We start from the raw sequence: 24,603 nt of genomic DNA, 5'->3' as shown, positions 1-24,603 counted from the left end.
TTAAATCAAAATGAAAACATTGAGTAGTTTTAATTGACAATGTGTTGGTTTTTCTGTTCATTTAAATTAATATTTTTGTTTAAAACTGGTAGGTTTCTTTAAGTACTGTTTGTGGTTACTCAATTTAAAAGACAAATTTTTAAAAATTGTTTTAAAACTAATTTTAAAAAGCTAGTTTAATTAATTGTTACTTAATCCATTTATATTTAATTAAATTAATAACATTGCTTGTAATGTAACCTTAATTTTATTGAATAGATATTTTTTTGTTTTTTTTTTACAGTGTAGAGCAGGGGTGTCTAACTCAATTCCTTGAGGGCCGAAGCCCTGCACACAGTTTAGTTCCAACCCTGCTCCAACACACTTACCTGTAGGTTTCAAACAAGCCTGAAGGACTCAATTAGTTTGATCAGGTGTGGATAATTAGGGTTGGAACTAAGCTGTGCAGAGCTGCGGCCCTTTTGGAACTGAGTTTGACACCTGTGGTGTGGAGATTTCCCACCCCTTCAAGATGCATTTGCTATGTGCGTTTGAGCTCAACATTTCTCCCTGGCAGAGGTGTCATAAAAATAAAATGTTGTTGGCTGTTTTTAAGGGGGAGGGGCTACTTTGTCTTGCCCTGTCTTTGTTTCAGTTCAACAGCCATTTTGTTCATTCACGCTTCACTGCTTTTCAGAAATACAAACTCTGACACATGAACACTGAAGCATTTGAAAGTTGCAACTATCAGAGGATCCAATCAGCATTGTGTGAACCTGCTCAACAATGCTCAAATATTTGGGGGAAATGGATCATTTTAAAATTTCAGTACAGATTGGTAGTAAAGTTGTTTTTTGACTACCCTGATCTTGACATTAAGGTTATAGCTACTGAAAATTCAGATTTGCCAACACATGAATAAAACAACTTGAAATATTTGCTATAGCTTGATGTTTTCAGACTCTTAAGTGCTAAAATATTGAAATGATCAAAAGATGTCTTGCTTTTTACATTTTAAATAAAGTAAATCTGTCTTCTCAAGGATTCTGGTTGACGTGGATGAGACTGTGGAGAATACATACTGTAGTGTGTGTGTGTGTGTGTGTGTGTGTGTGTGCGCGAGACACTGAAGTGAGATGTCCCTGTGGTAGAAGTTAAGTGGATCTTACAAACACTTTGCTTCTGAATATTCATCAAAAAACCATACAGAAACCCGATTCTGTGCTCTTCATTGCCTTTCATCTCAAACAGAAGCTCATCACTTCCTAAATGGAGCATTGTGGTGCAGAAACACCAGGACGGTTTTCATGTTCACGATAAACAAAAGACTGTTAATTGGATTTATTTCTCTCAATGTTGCTCATGCATGTCAATGAGAATCTTCAAGAGCTAAACACGGAATTGTTTAATCCATCTATTTGACCATCATAGAGCATTTAACCGTGCATTATTTGGATTGTGAGTTGAGAACCTCGTCCAATTTTGGCCTCTGTTTTGATATCTGAGCTATTGTACAGTTCAGCACAAGTACACACTATAAAATGATGGGTTGTTCCTAACCAAATTTGGCTCTGGTTTGGATAGACTCAGTCCTTTGTGTTAAAATATTCTACTTTGGCTTTTTCCTACCACAGCAAATGCCATTTTTCTTTTTGGTTTTTGGTGTCAATTTATCAGGAAGTGACAATTGTGACTCACTGGATGGAAGCTGCTTTATTCACAAATGTTTCATTCGATATTACAGATTTGCGACTAAGTCTAATTCACATCTTTGGATGGAAACATAGCTACAGTCAGATTTTACAGCAGGAGAGCGTTCACTGTGTTAATGGGGTTGGGTTGATCAAGGGAGCAGATGCCTGCTTTTCATCAGGCCACACTGTGTTGTGGTTGTAAAGCCTGAATGCAATTAAGATTTCAGCTGCCACCTATCATGAGTGTAATTACCAGCAGCACAAAATCAAACAGTCCAGCCACTTCATTCCAGGCGCTTCGAATGCCAAGAGAATGAGAGTAGCCTGAAGTTTATCCTCTTTGGATGATATTTTCTCTCTCTCTCTCTTTCTCTCTCTGTCAGACTGTTTGACTTGGGTTGCCATCAGAACTGTTAAGTCTTTGCATCAGAACTGAAAAGTCTGTACTGCTGTTGGTAAGGTATATACAGCATGTGAACATTTAATGTGAAAACCATAGGCAGTCGACCACTTGCTTTGTTGCTACAGTAGTTTTCTCATTCCTGAAGAGACTTTATATGCTAGTTGTTGGAACATGTGGAGATTTGTTCCCTGTAGATGGAATTGTAAATGAGGTCAGGCTGTGTTAGGTTAGGATTCATAGTAAAGGTGAGCTGTTTCTAAAATCGCATAGTTCCATACACTATAGTATGCTAAACACAGTATGCCAGCCGAGTAGTATGTTCGAAATCAAAGAATTCAAAAAACAGTATGTGAGAAGTATTCAAATGACCTATTGCTTCTGAAGGATGCATCAGACGGATGCTGCGCCATCCCATGATGCGCCACAAGAGAATTCATGAATGCGAGTAAAGCAACGCAACCGATACGGGTAGGTCAAGTAATGATGACAAAATGGCGAATGTAGCACATCCAAGTTTCATTGGTACAACTTATCCTATTGTATGAAACATTCTTTTCTAATGGCTGAGTAGTATGCTTAAATTTAAATGCAGTACCTACTGAGTAGTAGGTGATTTTGGATGCAGCTGTGGTCAATTGAGTGCTAATGTTGTGTTCAGTCTACTTGGGATGTTTCTACTTACAAGTTATAATAATGTCAACAAGTGCTGACAATTCCAATTTGTGAGCACACAATGATGTTGTACCAGCAGGGTTTGTTTACTCAGTTCTTACTCTTGATTCGATTATTGAAAACGAAGCGCAAGAAATTCCAATAACTGGGTTCAATGCACAGCTAGTGTTTTACAGCCAACCAAAAATCTCCGGTGAAAGGTTAATGTGACTATATTCGATTTCATAAGTTTCATCTTACAGCATTAGTTTTGTAATGTAATTAAAATACAATCAGTTAAATAGACTTAGGCGTTCATTTAGTTGTTCAAGCGTAAAACAAGACGAAAGACAGTAGCAGCAGGCTAGCGCAGAAACTCCATTGAAAATACTATACTGGGGTAAAATACATTTTCTTATTTTAATGACATGGTGGGGAAAATGGAGTTTAACTCTGTGCTTCTTGTCTGGTCTACTACCCAGTTTATATTGTATATCTATCAGACAGTGAAGATCCCTGATTTTTTTAAGAAATCAGATCTTAAATGTGTTGATTTTGTAATGGAAAGACAATTTCTTCGGAAACTCTTGGGCTGGCTGACCGAAACGTAAAAGTCTGTGTACACATACCTCATTGAGTTGACTGTTGAAATTTGGCCACTGATCAATAAATACTGAGATACATTATATAATGGTGTATATATTGTTCTCTATTGTAGATCAGTCATTCTGCCATAATTCTCACTGACATACCCCAACCTAAATTCTTTACAAGATTCCTACTTATGATAACAACTTTGTGATGACATTCATACGCATTTAATTCAAAAGTATGATTTATGATGGCTTGAATGCACCATAAGCCCAAGACTTTATGCAGATCATGCATACTCCGATTGACTGGTAACAGATTGGCTATCTTGACTCAATCTGATCTCATTGACTGAATGCATTCTGTGTCAATGTGCAGCATTATGGTTAAATTTGTGCATGTTGCTGTGCATAACATTTCATAATGAATTTGTTTAGATTTTTTTCTTCATAAAGTAAAATTGTATATACTTCAAGATTAATTTTGCAGCTTAACTGATTTCAGGTTTTATATCATTTGTGCTTGATGGTACAAGTTACCAACATTCCTTCCTCTTGTGTAGCCAGATTATGATATTTGCAATTTTCTCCAAACATGCTTTGTTCTTAAAGGCCTAAAAATGCTCACTGTAAATACATTTTTTGTACTTATTTATTTTTAGATTTTCATAATGATAAATATTATTTAAATTTTTAAAAGTGCGTGTGTGGATGTATTACACACACACACACACACACACACACACACACACACACACACACACACAAAGACTTCAGATGAGTAAAATCTGACTTTTTTTTTAAGTGAGCAGCGTTTTGTTAGTGTCCATGTTTAGATTTAGTAATTTTGTTTTAAAGGCATGAAAACTAAAGTATTTAAATAAATGACTAATTATATTTTCACTACCATTAAAGAGAAGTTACTGAATCTGAAAAATCCTAGTAAAATAAAAAAAACAAAAAATAAAAATAAACGGTGCCTTGATTTTAGCATCTGACATATTTTTTTATTACATGGGTACACACACACACACACACACACACACACACACACACACACAGTATTCTTAAAAACGTCCTAAAACTATTGAACAACACCCATTCTTGTCTTGTTCTGACGGTTTTGGAAATCTTTGTTTATTGAAATGTTGACTTGTGTATACATATAGGTGCATGTATGTGTGTGCATATACAGTTTTTTAGTGTAAGTATGGTTTTGTCCTGCCTTGTATCAATGATTCAGGTTGGTGGTGGTGGTGTAATCGTGTGTGAAATATTTTTTTGAACATCATGTCAACATCAAATCGTGTCACAGCCTACCTGAGTATTGTTGCTGACCATATTCATCTTCTGGTGGATAATTTCAGCAACATAATGCGCCTTGTCATAAAGCATTTTAACATGACAATGAGTTCACTGTACCCAAATGGCCTCCACAGTCACCAGGGACCTCATGTACGAAGACTTGCGTTGAATTCATACTAAAACATTACTGACATACGGACAATGCTGTAAATGTGCGTACGCTGTAAAAAATTCAAATGTATGAAACACTGCGTACATGGAATCCCACGCATATTCGAATTAACCTAAAACTGAGCGCACATGCACGAGTGCAAAACCTCTCCCTACCTCCTCCCCCTAATAAATATGAAAATCACTCCACTTTTGACAAATCCAAATGAAAAAACAATTGCAAATCAAGCAAAAAGAGAAACTTGACACAAAATGTGAACTGGAGGTGCCTCTTTCTGAGGTAAACCGGAAAAACCTCTGAAATTATTAACAAAAGAAAAAAAATAGAGTGGGACAGTTTAGCTGACTTGGTTAATGCAGTTGGGTGTGAACATCGCACTGTGAGTGAATTAAAAAACAAATGGTCCGATGTAAAGGTGTAGTGTCTATTTAGGCTAAGTGCAAATAGCACACCTCGTTAGAATGAGCTAGTTGAGCTCGTAAAGTGCATGGCAACATGTTTTGACACGATCGATCATGGACCCGGTTCGAATCCAGCGTCTGATGAAGTCATTCTTCTTTTTCCCCCATTATAAATCAGATTTTGCCTACTCTTCATCACGAGGAAGACAAGTAGGAATTATTGATAAGTGTGTATTATGTCAAGTGCATTTGAGCATTGCATATTATTTGCATATTTATTAAATGGAAATGTTTCCGATTCACGTATGTAAATGCTTCTTCATTTAATATCTTCCAGATGATGCCTTTATTGCATTGTGCAAGCAGTTAATCTCTCCGATTACATTGGGAAAACTGATGCAAATTACGCTTTAATGTTTGGCTGGTCAACTGCATGGTATGGAAACCTTATATACCAGCTAGACATGTGGATGATCCCGTCCCATACAGCTGGCATTGCACGGCTCAAAGATACTTTGTAGTGTGCAATTTAACACAATTGCCTCTAGGAGTCGCCAATGGAAATAAAACAAACACACAATGAGAGATTTGCGTGATGCTATCATGCCAATAGGGAAAATCTCTTAGGAATATTTCCAGTATACCTTGTTGAATCTAAGCCACAAAGGATTGCAGCAGTTCTGAAGGCAAAGGTGTACCTAATAAAGTGGCCGGTTAGTGTACATATACAGAAAGATAGAGAAACACAATGGAATTTGTCCTTGAGAGTATGCAGATTATTAATATATTTAACTTGTCTTGAGTTAATTGTGCTCTAGAGAGTCTAGTGTTCCTAATGTCTGTCACAGCACATTGAACAAAGCATGTTTTATGGTTACATTTTCAAGCGTGAGTCAGAGCTGGTAACCGGCCCGTCAAATGAATCCTCTCGGCCGGTCGAGATGAAGGCTATCAAACAAAAGCGTCAAGCTCTGTCAATCTCTCCTGTTTAGAGCCATTACTGAGCAACCATGTGTCAAGGCCCTTATGATTAGTGAAATATGTCGTTCACCGATGACAGACATCATTATAATTTCATTACTGAATGCTACCCGTGAGGAATAGTATGTTGGGATGAATGGGCAGAGAAAAGGAAAGGACAGGAGGAGCTGTGAATCAGGCAGGATGAGAAACACATGTGAGGGACAATCATCTGCATTGGATCAACACTGGATGACGCGTGTCGGAGGAATTGTGGGATTCCAGTCGCTAAGTTGCCACATGATGAGTGTCAAGCGCTCATATTATTGATGGCACGATGCGTGTATCAATTTTAATGATGGAAAATATTTCTTGGTTGAATGGGTGATGATGTTTTAATGTCGAAATGCACATTCTACTCTGCTGACTCTCCAACAAGTTCTCGTAATTCACTTTTGGGCCTTGATTGCTTTAATTAAGCAGAAATCTGAGCCCATGCTGGAGACTGAACTCATTATCACTCTCTGAGCACATATTCACAGTTGTGGAAGTGTCACAATGGGATGTTTACTCTTGTGGGTATTTTTAGTTTTGTTGCCAGATCTGTTTCCCTCAAGGATGAGGAGGATTTGGACATTTCCAGGTGGACATTGGGGATGTTGCAATTAGGGCTGCAAAATATTGGGAAAATTTAACATTGTGATTTGTTTTATTGTGCAATATTGCGATATGAATACAATTTTACTAGATGTGTTGAATAAATATTTGGAAAGAATTGATCATTTTAGATTAAGTGGGATGATTCTGTAGGAGATTTATATACATAAAATATAAGAAACAATCATAGATAAATTCAATAAAGAAAAATATATCGATGAAATAAACATTGTTTTTGTAACGTGATGTGACACTGATAACGAAAGTGTGGATATAAGTGCAAGTTTATTAAACAGAATGGTCAGAAAAGGATTGGTCAAACCAGTAGTAAGCAGATGTAAATGAGCAATCCAGAGTAGTAATCAAAAAAGCAGGCAAATGTTCAGATAGCAGACAAGAGTAAACATACAACCAAGGTAAGAGTCCAAACACAGCAAAGCAAGACAAATGAAACACGTTGTTATTTCACAAGTGCCATAAACAAGACTTAGCAACAGTGTGTGTTTGTGTCTGTGCTGCTTAAATAGTCTGTGTAATCAGTTCTTGACCATCTTCCGGCTGTGTGTATGCAGGATTAGGAACTGCTGTGAGTGTGTGTGGTGCTTGACTGGATCTTGTAGTCCATGAAATGGCGGATTTGTACTCCGTTTGGGATCAGTGTATAAACCAGCAATATACTCTGGCTAGATCGCTGGTGACCGTGACGGTTTTATTGTTTTCCAAGGACTTAAACTGTATTCAGTATACAGTAACTGAATAATCAAAGGCAAAATATTACAGCATAGTCTTCATTTAATAAAATGTACAATTTTCAATAAAAAAATTTGTCAAAGTTGCTAATTAGCAATGTCACGATTAGGTTTTTTGTCCTAGAATCATTAGATTTTAGATTTTGAGAATCTACTGATGGCGGAACCCGATCCGATACTTCTATAATTCATTCATTTTCTTGTCGGCTTAGTCCCTTTATTAATCAGGGGTCACCACAGCGGAATGAACCGCCAACTTATCCAGCAAGTTTTTAAGCAGCGGATGCCCTTCCAGCCCCAACCCATCTCTGGGAAACATCCACACACACATTCACACACACTCTCATACACTACAGACAATTTAGCCTACCCAATTCACCTGTATTACATGTCTTTGGACTGTGGGGGAAACCGGAGCACCCGGAGGAAACCCAAGCAAAGGCAGGGAGAACATGCAAACTCCACACAGAAACGCCAACTGAGCCGAGGTTCGAACCAGCGACCCAGTGACCTTCTTGCTGTGAGGCGAACGTGCTACCCACTGCACGACTGCCTCGCCTACTTCTATAATACATAAAAAAATAATAAAGAAGAGCGAAGAAACAGATCCAGGATGTTCCTTTTTTTATTTAATTCACCTTATTTTAACATTCAACAACTCTGTTAACATACAGAGCACTTCTGTGAGGTAGCTTGAACAATCAAGTAATAAATAGCATAAATTCTTTACTTTTGGACTTTTGCCCTGCACGCACTGCTTGATGTGAATGAGATGAACGAACAGTCTTTTCATGAGCTGCAATATTATTTTCATCTTGGTGAATGCAAGCCCTTTCGCTATGGTGAACCCGGTGCAAGTCGTACAACTGACAGCATTGTGACGATTAAATAAAGGATTAAATGATGTTAAAACATCTCTTACAACTTTTTAAAATGTGTAGATTCAGTGGCAAACACTAGCTGCTTTTCCACTATCGTGCCAAACCGTTCTAAGAACACTTCGGTACGGTTACGGTTGTTTCTCCACTTGAGCCTGGAACGGCGCGGCACGATTACAAACCGTTCTCGGCCCGGAATTCTCGGCACGGTTAGACAACCGTGCTGAACTGTGCTGACAGATTCTGTGTGTTGACGTCGCGACTCGGTTGCTAAGCTACCACAGCTGGCTCAGCAGAAGCGCGCTAGTCATCAGACATCCTCAATAAACTACAGTGCATTTAATATAAAATAACGATCCAGGTCTAAACGATACAGTTTCAAAAGGGTTTTAAAACCATAGAGCAGTCTCTGGCAGAGAAGTGAATAACTCATCACATTCTAACGAAGATATTTTATTCATTAAAGTTATTATTTTATTGACTTGAATACAGACCTACTTCGCCTGCTGAATGTGAGTTTATTGCACGCAGCGCTGTATTTCACAGCACAAAACTCGCTCTGATCCGGGAGAGACATGCCAACGACTTGCGCTGCTGACTTTTTTTTCCTGCTGCGCATCGAATAAAGCGAATAAAATCACGCTTTGCATCGTCGATGTCCAAATTCCACAACAACATCACTATATCCATGGAACACGAACTTGCAGACTCTTTTAACAACGAGGAAATAATTGAAATAAAAGCCAGGACAGCTTGTTAATACCGGCGAGACCACCTGAAGGACGGCGTGTTCGTGTTGTAATGTCGGCCGTTCAAAAGACTTTGCTTGAAAGCTTTACGGAGCGGCACTGTAACTGTCCAAGGTAGCTACTGTTGTATGATTTATATTATAGCATATGCACTAATAAACAAGTCAAAAGAATGAATGAATTAAATAAATATGGATACTTAAATGCCAGTATTGTTTACTCAAAAAATATCAATACGTTTTGACAAATGTTTTATAAAAACAAAATGAGCAATTTTCATCATTTCAGCTATAGGCAATTATATGATTCAGTTATACATAAGTTATATGACATTTATGAGGCATGTAAGATGTTTCTGTGTTTTTTTTTTTTTTTTGTGGTGATCTTTAATATAGCTACGCAAATATTTTCTAAAACGTCTAGCAATATTTCGCCTACAGCTTGTTAATAATGAACACAAAAATAATTATAAAAATAAAAATAAAATGATCAAAATAAAAAGATAATAAAGCAGCATTTTAGTGCTTTATATGCTTTAAATCCTGCAATATATATGTGTTGTTTCATATTCGTTTTTTTCACTTGCTGCATTCGTTATTTAATGTTTGAATAGTAAAACAAATAACAACCATCGCTTAAATGGTTTCATTTTACTATCAAAATGTAGTATATTTTATATCATTATCAACTTTTGATATAAATACGCAGTGTAATTTAATTAATTGTTAAAAATGAAATAATTTATGTGCTGTGTTTTTATTAGTGAAAGTGCCCGCTCACCTTTGACAAAGCCTGTCCAAAATGATATTTTTGCCACTATAATGCAAATGCACTATTATTGTTGTCTTATCATTGTTTTTTTTCTGTTATGTTCAGAGATTTTAAATATTATTTATTTCCCCTCCAATTATTTTTAATCATCACGTTACATTTTGGTAATTTTCCCTCCAAATAAAATTTAGCCAGAGCTGCGCAACATATAAATAAATAAGGGTGCACATTTAGCACCCCTATTTGATAGAGCGGCATAACAGTGTTTAGTCACATGCTTTTGCTTTTATGAAAAATAAATAAATAAATAGTTTCGGCTCTTATTTAACTTTAATTGAACAAAGGGAGCCGTTTACATTGCGTTACCAAGGGAACTACTGATGCGTTTTGTGTAATGTTTTAAAGAGCTTTGTCGCAGCACGACAGTGGAAAATGAAACCGTATCCGTGCTGTCTGGCCCGGTTTGGCACGGAATGGAACAGTTCTGTTTAAAGAACGATTCAGCACGATAGTGGAAAAGCGGCTACTGTTACCTGAAAACTCCTCTCATACGTCTCATAAGCTTTACGGTGAATGGCTTTATTCATTTTCATAGTGGACTTTAAACACTGGAAGTCTTTTATCCACGCTTCAAAAATTGTAAATGCTGGATCGACATTCACCACATGATCACTGATCAGATGTGTCATTATTTGTAACTTTAGGTAGTTTCTAAAACTAAATTACTTTTACATTTTCATGACTGTAGCAGTCATCTGAACTGAATGATTGAAAGCTGATATTAACCAGTCCATTGGTGTTGTGTTATAGCGCAGTGGGCCAATAAAAAGAGCTTGAAGGCAGGACAAGCATTGCAGGCTTTGTTTAATGCAGCAAGTTGACATGTCAACTGTTTTAAATCATTCCTGAGCGCTGCGTTTGCTGTTTTTAGGTGCAAAAATGCATTCTGTTTGAATGCCTCCTAAATCCGTACATGTAGTGAACATTTTGCTGTAAAAACTGGTTTCACAACAACAATTTTATGCATAATTGCTCCCAAATATATTTTGAGGCCACATAGATAAAATTTTGGGCGCATATGCGACCAAACAAGTTGCAATTTCGACACACACACACACACACACACACACACACACACACACACACACACACACACACACACACACACACACGCACACACACACACACACACACACACACACACACACACACACACACAAACTAAATATAGGCAGTAGTATGTAGTAACAAAATGTAGTTTTTATGAAAAAATGATGTACAGTGAAGTGGTAAAACTATAGTATGTTAAATACTGTTTACTGTGGTTCCTGTTCTAACAGTGCAGTGTTTTATCTTTTTGTCAGTCTTTCTCTGCATGTGATTTATATTTTCTCTCCGTGTGTGGTCGATTCACTTCCACAAGCCAAAATCTCTTCCTTTCTTTCTCTAGCTTTAGTCTCACTAAACTACCCATTCTGTCAGAGTTTGGGTGATGAGGTCAAGACATCACTCACCATATTTTCCTATCAAAATGCCTTTTAATAGTTAAGTTTATTAGAACAACAGTTGTTTTCTCTCTGGATTAGGAATCTTTTCTCTCTCTTGTGTGGCTTGTCAATATCCTCTCAATCCCTTGTTCTCTTTGTTTGTAAAAAGCTGCTGAAAGGGTGGACTGATCCATTTCTTATAAACAAGCACTGACACTGTTGACATGATATGCTATAGAAATCCATTTCACATAACTATGTTACAAATACACCAAAAAAAGAAATACGCTTTTGCTTGTTCAAACTAATTTAAAATGAACTGAAACAACACAATCGCTGAGATCTCATTGGGAGGACTTAATTTTTTATGTTGAATCTAAATAAATTTGTTAATTGTTAAGTTAACTTAATCAATTTGTGTTGGGCCAACATGAACAATTTGTGTGGAATACTGCCTTATTTTACAGTGTACCTGTAGAGAAAAAAAAGTTGATAGTAATGTTTTATAATTATTATTTTTAATTAAATCAAACTAAATTAAATTTTTATTTTATTATATTTTATTTTTATTTTTATTTGTTTATTGATTTTTTTTTACTATGTAATTTAATTTAATTTTGAACTTTATATTTTATAATTTCATTTACTTATTAATTTAATTACATTTTTTATTTTTTTGTATCCATTTTGTAATTTAATTTAGTTTAATTTAATTCAATTTTATTTAATTTAATTTTATTTGTTAAATTAAAATGTCTTTTTATTAAGTTTGTCAGCACTACAGTTGTTTTCTCTCTATATTTGGATAATTTTCTCTCTCTTGTGTGGCTTGTCATTATCCTCTCGATCTCTTGCTCCATTTGTTTGTAAAATACTGCCCTGAAAGGCTGTTTTTTTGACATTTTCAGTGGTGAAATTACTGATAGTCTATTTCTTATGAACAAGCACTGACGCTGTTGACATATGCTTTAGAAATCCATATCGCTTTACCATGTTAGAAATACATGAAGAGAACAAAAGTTGATAGTACTGTTAACTAGCTTGGTCTCTTCTGAATTATAATCGTTGTTTGTCAAGAGAAATGTGAAAACCTGTTTTTGAGAGTTGGGACCTTGTGAATTATCAATTGCATTGTGTAAGCAGGTTTCATTTTGAGTGAAGATTGCAGAATAGATAGAAATACTCAGCTTCAAAGCTGTTGAAAACATCTTCAGATAAAAAAAGAGACACTGAGCGAGAGGGAACAAATCAGGTAAAAAGCCCCGTTTGATCTGTAACATAATTTATTTTTTGCTTCACAACCGCTCAGCGAAGACATGCAAACTATTCTAAGCAAACCACAATGAAGAAACAATCAATTAAACTGCATTATGTTTACAAAGTGTCAGCGCTTTTGTGAGGAATGCGTTCAAAACTTTCACGTTTCCGACACGCCATTTACTCTATGGCCAATTAGGGATCATCAGTCCTTTTCACTGTTTTTTTTTTGTCTCTATAAACATGATGCACAAGGCCATTTTATGACTGACTCGTTTCTTTTCTGCTCATCGACCATCACATCCAAAGGCGTTTAGATTTAATGAATACGGTATAATGAGTCAGGCGATTATGATGAGAAATGTTTTGGGTGTATGTTCTGGGAGCTTAATCATTGGGTTTGTGTCTCCTATTCAAACAGCATCTGCTCTATTGTTCACCATCTGATTGAAACGAATGCAACTGTGCAATAATGAAAACCATTTTGAGGCTGCACAGAATTGGAATCAGGTATGTGTTATTAGTACTTTCTCTCTTGGTACAGTAAAAGTGAATGGCATTTACACAGAGGGTGGTGATTTGGAAGGTAGTTTTTAAAAAGTGTGTACAGGCTGGAGATGGGCTGTCGCAGTAGTGGTGAAGTGTATGTGGGGTTGTGTAAAATTTAAGCACACTATGTGATAAACTATTTCCGCTGTCATGGAAACTGTGTTGGTTCAGATGCTAATTCATTTATTTTATTATTTGTGTATTTGTTTTATTTTTGCTTAGTTTTTATTGTTGCTTTATTTGGTATAGGCCACCTGTTCAAATGATAAGACAGACAGATGGACTATTTTATTCTTTTCTGTTCTATTCTATGATTGGTTCTTTGACCTAAGTTTCTGTGCAAAAAAAAAAAAAAGACATTTTTAATTTAATTTAATTTAATTTAATTTAATTTAATTTAATTTAATTTAATTTAATTTAATTTAATTTAATTTAATTTAATTTAATTTAATTTAATTTAATTTAATTTAATTCTGTGAATATTTATGTGCTCTATCTTTTCTTAATTTTTACTTGAATTTTTAAAATTTTGTAATAAAAATATTTGGTTTTAATTTAAATTTAATTAAATTTAACTTTTAGATTTATTTTATTTTAATAGACTACTCTATTCTATTCTATTTTGTGATGGGTTGTCTGACCTAAGTTCTCTGCAAAAAAAAATATTTTTTACTGAATTTTAAAATGAATTAAATTTATTTTTTTCATTTTAAATTACATTTTTAATAAAAAAGTGTTTAATTTAATTAAAAAATAATTTTATTTCATTATTTTTATTATTTTATCTTATTTTATTTCATTATGTAATTTGATTTCTGGCCTAAGTTTCTCTGCAAAAAATAATTGATTTTTAATTGAATGAAATTTTTTTTATTTTAATTTGTAATAAAACAATATTTAGTTTTATTTTAATTCAATATTTTTTTATTTATTTAGTTTAATTTTATAATATTTAATTTGTTAAATCACAATAAATTAAATTTTTTTTTAAACATGTGCATATCACCTTATCACATAAATTTATCACATTTGTCCCTTAGAAAATACAATACGTGTTCAATCTATTCTTTGTGTAAATGTTCAAACTGATAGTTTGAATAATTAATAATGCAGAAAATATTAAAAATCAAAGCAGACAAAATGGTTCATTTACTACATGGTAAATTAAAACTCACATACAGTGTATTACACCATGTCATACATTAAGCATTTGATGCCTTTGGTTTCAAAACATTACAATTCCATTTTAATTAATTTGAGTAAAATGTGTTTTTTAATCAATAAAGTGTTTTTTTCAATGAAGTTTTTTTCATCTCAAGTTTGATGGCTTCAGCCACAATGTTCTTAACCACGCCCCTTTTGCTGTTAGCTGATGTAAAAAGGTTCAAAAGAAAACCCCGCCCCCTACTCAATATTCCTATATCAGCTGAAGGTACGTCAACATAGTGAAATAAAAGCCTCAGCAATTTCTGGTTAAATTAACTATGTAAAAATAATTAATTGATTTTAATTATAATTTTCCAGTTACAAGATAAAATGGTTTTACTCAATATTTAAAGTAAGGTAACTAATCGCTTTTTACAGCATGTCCTTTCAAAAAAATTCCTGCACACAGCATGCACACTTCAGACTGCAGATACAGTAAGAGTAGTATATGAATGTACGTTTGCTTTGGCCCAGATTTTTTTTTCATCCCATAAATAAAAATAGCAAAAAGCAGAAAAGTGCAGGTTACATAAATAAATGAACCACATAAGGAGCATAAAAAAAGAAAGCTTTTGCTTGTATTCAGCTATACGCAAGTGTGCTTCTTCAGAGGAACAGGTCAATCACAACACACTTGCACCTCACTTTAAAACAGCGTTTGTAATCATCCATCATCAAGCATCAGCTCGCCTCTCCTGCCTGCGGTGTGATAGTGATAGTTTGAAGGATTGTTTATGTGTGTGTGCGTTTGATGAAAATAGTAAGACACAATGCAGGTGTTAAGGCTTTCTTCTTCTTTCCTTGCTCTGATACACACTCAGGAAAGCAAGCAGCAGGTTGACTCCAACACCTGCCGTAAACATGTCTCGGTGTCAGGAAAAATGCACGGCATTCAAACTCAATCTTTAAAGCCTGCTGTCAAAAAAGCAACATACTTGACAGGTCGAAAAAGGTGGGGTGCTGCGAATCAAATGGAAATACACTGATCTGCACTCCACAGCTGGAAATATTGTTCCAGAATAACTTTTTTCACGTTCAAATCTCTTCTTCAATCCATGTTTCCTTCTCTGTATTTTTTTTTCTCTCTGTAACTTCACCTCGCTGTCTTGGTTTTTGACATTTGTCAGACCTTTGCAACTCAAGTAGGAGGCGTTTGTATTGGCGCGCATGTGTGTGTTTGTGTGAGTGTGTGACTTTACGCTTGTTTTGCCCGTAGGTTATGAGAAAATCAAACTTGGAGAGGGACAGCTGGCATCCCTTCAGACATTGCTTGACCTTTCTGTCTCACACAATCACACTTATATACACACACCCACGCCAGGGCATCAGCTGTAAAGTGCTTCAATTTAAAGTTGGGCACAAACATTATCGGGTGTTTTATCTGCTCTTGAAATGAGATGGAAATCAAAGCGCTGTCTGCTAAGCCTCTCGATCGCTCTTGATATGTTGATATGTGGTCTATTGGCTTGTTTGGTGAATCATAATGCTGAGATGCAGGTCCCATATGCCACAATGCACAACATAAACATGCAGCAAATACCAAGGGATGCAGGAAAAGGAATCATTTTCAAGCTTGTTTTGCTGATACTCTGACCAGTACAACTTGCTAAGACTAGGTTGGACTACTTTTTGCCTTGGGGGTATATGTCAATGCATAACAGTCTCTGGAATGCGCACTATACTGTATACTGACACTGAGGAGAATTTTGGTTTTATTTGTGCACCAAAGTATCCCTGTAGCTTGAAAATATTCCGATTGAACCACTTATAGCAGAGGTTCTCAACCATTTTCATGTCGGGGCCCACCTCTGATCCATTTTTGAAGGCCCACCTGTCTGAAATTTTGCAAAAAATGTTTGTATAAAATGTTCATTTAAACCTTCATTTATTAAAAAAAATATATATACAGACCAGCTTGTGCTTTAAACTGGACTGACTGAGTATCTGCTATTAAATATTTACTATTCAAAAATATAGACAAATGTAAAATACAGTAAAATACCCTAAATCTGTTGAAATGCTCCTGTATGGGCATGCGTTTGTTATACAACACTCACAGGACATTAATTTGGACAACTTTGAGGATATATTAAATAGTTCACACAAAAATACACAATGAGAGACGTTTACTTTCACTTCACACATAGTTTGTGAATGAACAGACTTATGTGTACTAGTTGCAGACGCTATAATGAGGCTGTTTTTGCAAGTTTGAAGTAATCAATCGGAGATCAGGAGAATGGGCATTACTTTGATAATTTTGTTATAGCATATTAATAATGAAATCCAAAAATTATAGCATAATATCGAAAGTTAATTGAGAGTCTCGCAGGCCACCTGCAGGATCACTGTGGCCCACAGGTTGAGAATCCATGACTTATAGCATATGTTTTTGGTACTTTTTAGGACTTTGAATGAGTCGGGGCTATTGCTGTCAAAGGAGGATCAGAGAACTCCTGGATTTCATCCAGAATATCCTAATTTGTTTTCCCGAAGATGAATGAAGGTCTCGAGGGTTTGGAACGACATGTGGGTGAGTAATTATTGGAAGAATTTTTATTTTTACGTGAATTATACATTTAAGGCTATCTAGTCATTCCTCTTAGCCGTACACCTTCAAGGTAAAGAAAATTAGGACAGAGGTAAGGGGAACGGCTAAGGGGTAGAATTGGGATTGGGGCCATGATTCAATGGATACAGTATATATCATGGCAGGATGTCTACAGTAGGGATTTTCAAACTGTGGTGTTTGAGACATTGAGGCGTGTACTCGATTAAATTATGATGACGAATAATAAGACTAACGTTAGTTCCACATCTAACTATCAGGCACCTGTGTTAATGCATTCCAGTAAAATATATACAAATAAAATGGACCGGGTGCTTTTTAAAACTAATGAAGGTAAATGAATGAAAGTCAAACCGGTGAGCCATCTGACAAAAAACGTGCCCTTCTAAATCAAATCAGCAGGATGCCCTCTTACTTTGAAGACTATTTACTGCGTTTACATCGACATCAGTAATAAGTATTTGCCTTAATCTGAATAAGACAATAATATAATTACATGAATTGCTTTTTGAATGTTGCGTCACAAGACTATTCATGTTTCCTGCATAGTCTCATCTGGGTTGGGTGTTTCATCTTCAATTTCTCGACTTTAACTGCAGTTAGGCAGTTTAACTTTCACTCATGAACCTTTCATTCATGCCCCCGTGACAAACTGGGGTACTAGATGCAAATTATTGATACCGCATGTCGATTGGAAAGAAAAAAAAAAATTCTGCATTTCACGATGAGTATGTGCACGCGTGTGTGGTCCTTTATTAACAGCCGCATGTGTGGATCTTGTCACAAAATGTGGCGAAAAGTCCTACATGATGGTAATAGTTTGATTGCAGTGTTTACATTAATAATGGCTTTAATGTATCCATACTCCACGTCCTAATTCCATTTCTGTTTAGTTTAATTATGACTTAAGTTGCATTAAGGTAATCAAAAATTGCTGTTTACATTGTAGACTCTAACCAGAGTATTGTCTTAATCATATTAAAATCGTATTAAAGTTTTGTTGCCCATGTAAACATACTCAATGTTCGACTCAACCACACTGTCAGGGCTCTGTGAACTTGGCTTTGCGAAGCATTATTTTCTGTACGTACATCAAAAGCAAGTATGCTATGGCTCATGCTTTTTGACAGTGGAAGATGATTTACGGTTAGTCATGTTAGGAATCCGACCACAGATTAGCATGATGTCCTCACAGAAAAAGGCTTAGCCATCACATGAATCAGGTATGGTATTTATGCTTCAATGTAATTAATGCTTTGCACTTTAAACGCAGCAAGTAATATGTGAATTACATTTGTGCATGCATTATAATTTTGGCTCGAGGGAGGGGTGCCTGGGGGGGGCACGAGTGAAATTGGACAATCTTGTGGGGGTGTGTGTCCTAAAAGTTTGAAAACCCCTGGTCTACAGAACTATCTTGAACTGTCAGACTCCCTTCTCCCATAGCCACCACATGTTCATTGCATCTTCTGAGGCGCAAGTAGTTTATCATATGAGGAAAAAGACTCGCACAGTCTTCTCCTATACTACAGTAAATTCTGGTTTTCTTTTTGATATTTGGCACCAGCTTATCAGGAAGTGATGAATTTGTTCTCTTTAATTAATTTGATGGAAATTCACAAATCTTCCATGCAAAATTACAGTTTTGCACATACATATAACTCCCATCTTTGAAAGGAAACAGCTATTGAGAACACAATGTGTGATTAGATAGCATACATGCTAATTCCAGTACTCACCAGGCTGCTGAAGTGCCTCTGCTGTATATTAGTTTAAAATAGAGCATTTTTGTCTTATTATGAAAATATATGATGTACTTTTGAAACATAGAATATTTTCTGTACATCTACTGTATGAGGGGTGATGCATGCTGAACTTTTGCATAGGGTCCCAAGAGTCTCTAGAATCACCCATTATAGAAACTAGCAGGCACCTGAATTCATTTAATGTATTTGCCAATGCTAACCCATTAGTCAAATGGCTCTGATAAAGTAACACAATTCGAAAAACTAGTGACCCTACCATATAGACAACATAGAAGTCGCTGGCTCCTAATGCTGCTCATATTCAACCATAAGATCTTCACATTGAGGCGCATGTAAAAGCATTTGTGCTGATGTATTCTGGTGGAGGTATGATGTGTGTAATCACAGAGTCCTAGACCTCTATTCTACCTCATAATAGCATGCAGAGGTGATGAATAACATTAAACTTCTCCAGTCTTCACAGCGAGTCCTTTACCCCTCACACTGGTCACACATTTCAGCCCGCGATCAGAAACCACTCTGAAACGAAGAGGTCGTGACCCAATGGAAAGCAAAAGATATGAAGGTTTTCAAGGCCTGCAAAGCGAACCAGTGAGAGTGTAGAAAAAGGAGAATGAATTTTCGAAAATGAAGGATAATTAGGAGCCTAGAAGAAAAGGCTGGTTGGGTTTTTCTCTTTTTTTTTCATTCCGCCTGACACTAATGTGAATACGATTGCAATTTGTCATGAAATGATTATTTCTGCTCTCACGGAGGTTCTTTGTTTAATTCTATCCATACGTCAGAGCGCACAATGCTCTTTGAATGGAGCTGTGAATGAGGCAAATCAAAATCAATCAGCTTTAGATGGATTTGCAAGCGCTTGACCCGCTCGTCTGATGGGGAGCTTTAATAATGGGAGATTTTGCTTTTTTCATGAGAGCGTATAGTTACACTCAGATGACTCTGGTCAAGTGCTTTTGTGTTAAAGCAGAGACATATGCATTGCTGAAATATTTTGCAACCTTCCCTTCTGACTGTTAATTCCCTTTTCTGAGACATGTTTTAATATGTTTGTATTTCAACTTCACACTTTTGTAATAATATAATATAATATAATATAATATAATATAATATAATATAATATAATATAATATAATATAATATAATATAATATAATAATAATTTTTATACAATTTTAGTTTTATTTATGTATTTTATTCCTAAATATAAATATTCATTCATTCTTCATTTTCATGTGACATTTAAAGATGCAGTATGTAAGTTTGAAACTCAGTGGTTGAACCAGGTATTGCACCTCTGGTTCAAAACACATGCAAGAGCAGGTTGCCAGACAACACCAACAAAGCCTTATTTAAATTGTGTTAAAAAAAGCAATGGCATGCGATTGAAGGAAAAGTTTCCATATTAAAAGGAGTTTTTGTTCCAACACCTGTATGTTTTATATTTTTGAAGTGTATATTTTAGTATACGGCTTCTATTTCTTGCAGCTGAACAACAGCAAACTGTCAATGATCACCTCAGGTACACCTCATGTACATTATTCACTGTTAAATGCTAATAATGTGAGTTTGAATGTCATTTTACATGACATTTATTGCCATACTACTGAAAGCAGCAGTCGATTGTTCACCTCAGGGGTCTGTTTCTTCGTACCTCGCTTAAATGATCTAAGATGATTTTGCAGATCTTGGATCTTTTAATCTTGATAACGGATCTCTGGCTAATTTGGTTCTCCAAACAAATCAGATTAAAATGTCTGGATGAACTGATCTGAGATCACTGCGTGAAGCACAGATCTATTAATCCTCAAAGTCATGATCAGCAATGCAATGATTGGCTGACGGCAGAGCAGCGTAATAACATCATCTGATTGATATTCAGTTATCCATGTGAGAAAAATTATACAAAACTTGTAGTAAATGGTTTGTTAAATATGATACACAATAACTTTCCAAATTTGTTGTGGGCTACAGGCTTTATACTTTATAGTTTTTTATACTTTATTAAGTTTTACATTTTAGATCAGATTTTTTTTGCTATAGCAGCCAAGGCATATTCAAGTTTCTTAATCGCCGTAAGAGATTTAAATTAATGTTGCATCAAAAAAGCATTTTTTTAATATCATTTAAGGTGTCTGCAACTTTTGCCAAGCATCAAATCACTGGCATATTTGCTGTCAAAACATGTGCATGACTTCGTAAATTATTATTCTTTTATAAAACAAACAAAGAAACAAACAAACAAATAAACAAAAAACAGTTGAAAATTGTACATGTCTATTACAAGATCGCTGGTAAACACACTCACATTCACATGAACTACAAATCTGCCATGTCATGGACTACAACACCCAATCATACACACAGACAACCAGTTCCAGATAATGACTGATTACACTCCTACAGCTGAAGCTGCTCACAGACTGACTACTTGGACTATTAGAACCCCTCTCAAACACACAGTTGTTGCTGAGTCTTGTTATCTGTTAAGTGACATTATAAAGTGTTTCCCTTGCCTTGCCTTCCGTGTTTAGAACCTTTGCTTTGTTTTGTTTGATTATTCTTCTATACTGCCTGCCTTCTGACCACTTGCCTGCTATTTCGACTACGACTCTGGATTGCCCTCATACATCTGTTTGCCCCTGTATTGACCACTGCTTGCCTGATCTCGCTAATAAACCTGCATGCGCATACTCACCCCTGTTGTCAATGTCACATACCTGGTTACAAATCTATAGGTTACTACTGTAAGAATATATCAACATTCAGTACTTTCAGTATTACCTTTGCTTGAAATGAGCCGATCCTATTTTGTTTATATGAAATAAATCTGCTCCTGAACAGGTTTGAGCTGCCAGAACTGTTGCTATGACAACAACTCTCGGATGAGTTTTGATGAATAAAACGATCCTGGATCGTGTCAAATCATTAATAACCAAATCCAGCCAATTGAGTAATCCATGTACGAAGAACAGACCCCAGATCTTGAAAATAAAACAAATAGTTTAAAATTAAACTTCAGAACTGTGACTTCTGATTCAGCGTCTACATTCAATAATGTTAAAGACGTTTAATAAGAATTAATTAAATTATAAACCTTACCATTTTGTTGGAGTGCAATGAGTGCACTATTCTGTGCTTCTGAATTGAAGTATATAAAGTTTGTTTGTGTTGTGTCCGATGCAAACAGACAGATTGCTTATCACGGCAAATGTCATCATGTAGCGTGTTGTTAGAACACAGGGTTACAATGTAACCTGCTCACCTAATGTTAATGTTTGTAATGTTTGTTATTTACTAATTAATAACCTTATGTGGAACTCTAAATCTGCATCTCATAATTAATTGAGATTATTTAATTTACATTACTAATAATAATAATAATGTGTTTTTTTTCACTCTACAGTATGTAGACTTGTTCTTTTTTATGTTACTGGCAAAAATCTAGAATATTATTTTTTTCATTTCTCTGAATTCCCAAGTGTGGCTTTTCCACATAGTAACTCACATTTATTAGCCAAGGTCTATTTTAATCCTGAGTTTTTTGTGCTTCGGGCTGAAACGCAGCAAGACTCTCACAGCGGGCCTTTCCTTGTTGTACAAAAACTTTGTCTGTATTGGTGAAATATTTTGTAACCTTCCCTTCTGTCTGATATTTTTCTTTTCTGGATCATAACCTGTTGTTTCAGGCTGATCAGCACAATCACGCAGGCCTGACCAATTTTTAATGAGTGCTTATTTGACAGCTCTGACTCCTACACACTTCTTTCTGATTGTGTGTGTGTGTGTGTGTGTGTGTGTGTGTGTGTGTGTGTGTGTGCGTGTCCGTGTGTGTGTGAGTGCGTGTGTGTGTGTGTGTGTGTACTAGAGGAGATGATGAAACACACTGACATTTTTACATCCTCATTTTGCTTCCCCCACTATAAACTCCTTCCCTTCTATGCAATTATATTTGTGCCAGTAAAAAATGAACATACAGTACACTACCACGCAAAAAAATTTTTGGGCAAAGAAGCAGAAAATACACCATTGCGAAAGAAGAAAATAACAAGAACTCACAAAAATATAACATAGTCTTCTGATACACTTAAAAAAAAAAAAAGATTAATCTATGCAAATGATGAATTATGAACGTGATGCAACAGATTTAGCTCACACTTTGACTCTCACTGAAGTGGACTGAGTGCTGTCCTTCAAAATCTCATTAGCCAACCAGAGTGAGCTGCTGTTTAACCCACCTTCATGAGAGTTTTGTGGCAATTGATTTGCAAAAACAATTAAAAAAAAGTTAACAAAATTAAGTACATTGGGAGGTCATGTTAAATTATTTGTAATTTAAGTTAATTTCTTAATACTTTTAGCTGATTTTTCCTTTTTAATGGAGTATTTATTATATTTAATGGAAAAGTTATGTCCATTATTTTTGGCACAGATATAATTCCATACTCTTTGGCTTCGTTATGCCAATCTGAGCAGCTCTGGAAATGACATTCACCTCTGCAGACTTCATGCATGACCTTTTCCACCCCATTTACAGAAAAGCCAAGGCTCCAATTAACCACCTACAGTCATCAAACCACTTATCAAACCATCAATAAGATCAAACACAAACCAAGGCTGCATGTTTAGCTTCTGCTTCAAAACAAACAGCCTTTTCCCCACTTAGAAATAGGTGTGTGATACAAGGCTGTTCTACTGGTCAAAAGCATCTTATGCTCACTAAGGTTGCATCTTTTTGATGAAATATACAGTAAAGCAATAATATTGTAAAGTATTTTAAAATCCTGGTTAATTAAATATAATATATTAGTAAAAATATTCTGACATATTTATGGTCACATTTCAATTTCAGGGACAACTGTTAACTAACTATTATCTAAGACTTTTATCTCAATAATCTTCTAATTTGCTGCTTATTAATAGTTAGTAGGGTAGTGGTTAGGTTTATGTATTGGGTATGATTAGGGATCTATATTAAGATTAACTTTATAAGCAATAATAAGCTGCCTATTTTTTTATAATAGGAAACAAGTCAATAGTTAAAATTGAGAATCAGTGCTTCAACTAAAATGAATAAATGTGATTAATTTTTTGATGTTATTTTTGATATTAAAAAATACCATTGCAAACAGTAATTGTTATTAAAAACACATGTAACAAACGCATTGCTCAATGTGAATGTATTATGTAATATTAACTAATGGACCGTATGTTACAATAGGTCCCACTTTATATTGTGCCCTAACTAATATGTACTTACACAAGAGTTAATAGTTTGTTACAATGTACTTATTGTGTAAATACATGTATTTATTGTAAACGCTTGATTAAATACATGTATGTAAGTACATCTTTAATTAACTTTTGTAATTACATTTGTAAATACACTGTTGACCATCCCTTACACCTCAACCCTCTTTTAAACCTACCCATACCACCAAACATGTCCATAACCCAACCTCTAGCCCAACTAAAAAGCACCACAAGTGCTCTCAAATACATTATAAACACAGTAAGTACATTGTATTTATTTTTTTGATGCAAGTACATAGTAGTTAAGAACATTTAATATAAAGTGGGACCCAACAATAATAAAAAAAAATGTGTAAAAAAAGAAAAGTTCAAATTATATATTTGCATTTACTGTAACTTAAATCTACTAACATTAAAATAAATGGACACAACAACTGCACAAAAAGAATAATAAAAATGTTTACTGTTAGGATCGCCAGTGGTGTTGTCTTTGCGGCTTGCTGGAGAACTTCTTGTCATTCACCTGGACTACAATTTCATCGCGTCCTGCAGTCA

General features: G+C 35.3%; 1 long non-coding RNA gene across 4 annotated transcripts in view; it reads left to right on the top strand.

The window, feature by feature from the left end:
• Positions 1–24,603, top strand: part of LOC141379834 (uncharacterized) — a 295,479-nt gene that overhangs the window by 123,091 nt on the left and 147,785 nt on the right. For all 4 annotated transcript variants that reach the window (XR_012396681.1, XR_012396683.1, XR_012396682.1 and 1 more), the window contains one exon: positions 16,865–16,991. This is a non-coding gene — a long non-coding RNA (uncharacterized lncRNA). The remainder of the gene's footprint in view (positions 1–16,864; positions 16,992–24,603) is intronic.

The sequence above is a fragment of the Danio rerio genome, chromosome 21 (assembly GCF_049306965.1).
Source record: "Danio rerio strain Tuebingen ecotype United States chromosome 21, GRCz12tu, whole genome shotgun sequence".
NCBI classification, from domain to species: Eukaryota; Metazoa; Chordata; class Actinopteri; order Cypriniformes; family Danionidae; genus Danio; species Danio rerio.
This window is presented reverse-complemented; position numbering and strand designations above follow the sequence as displayed.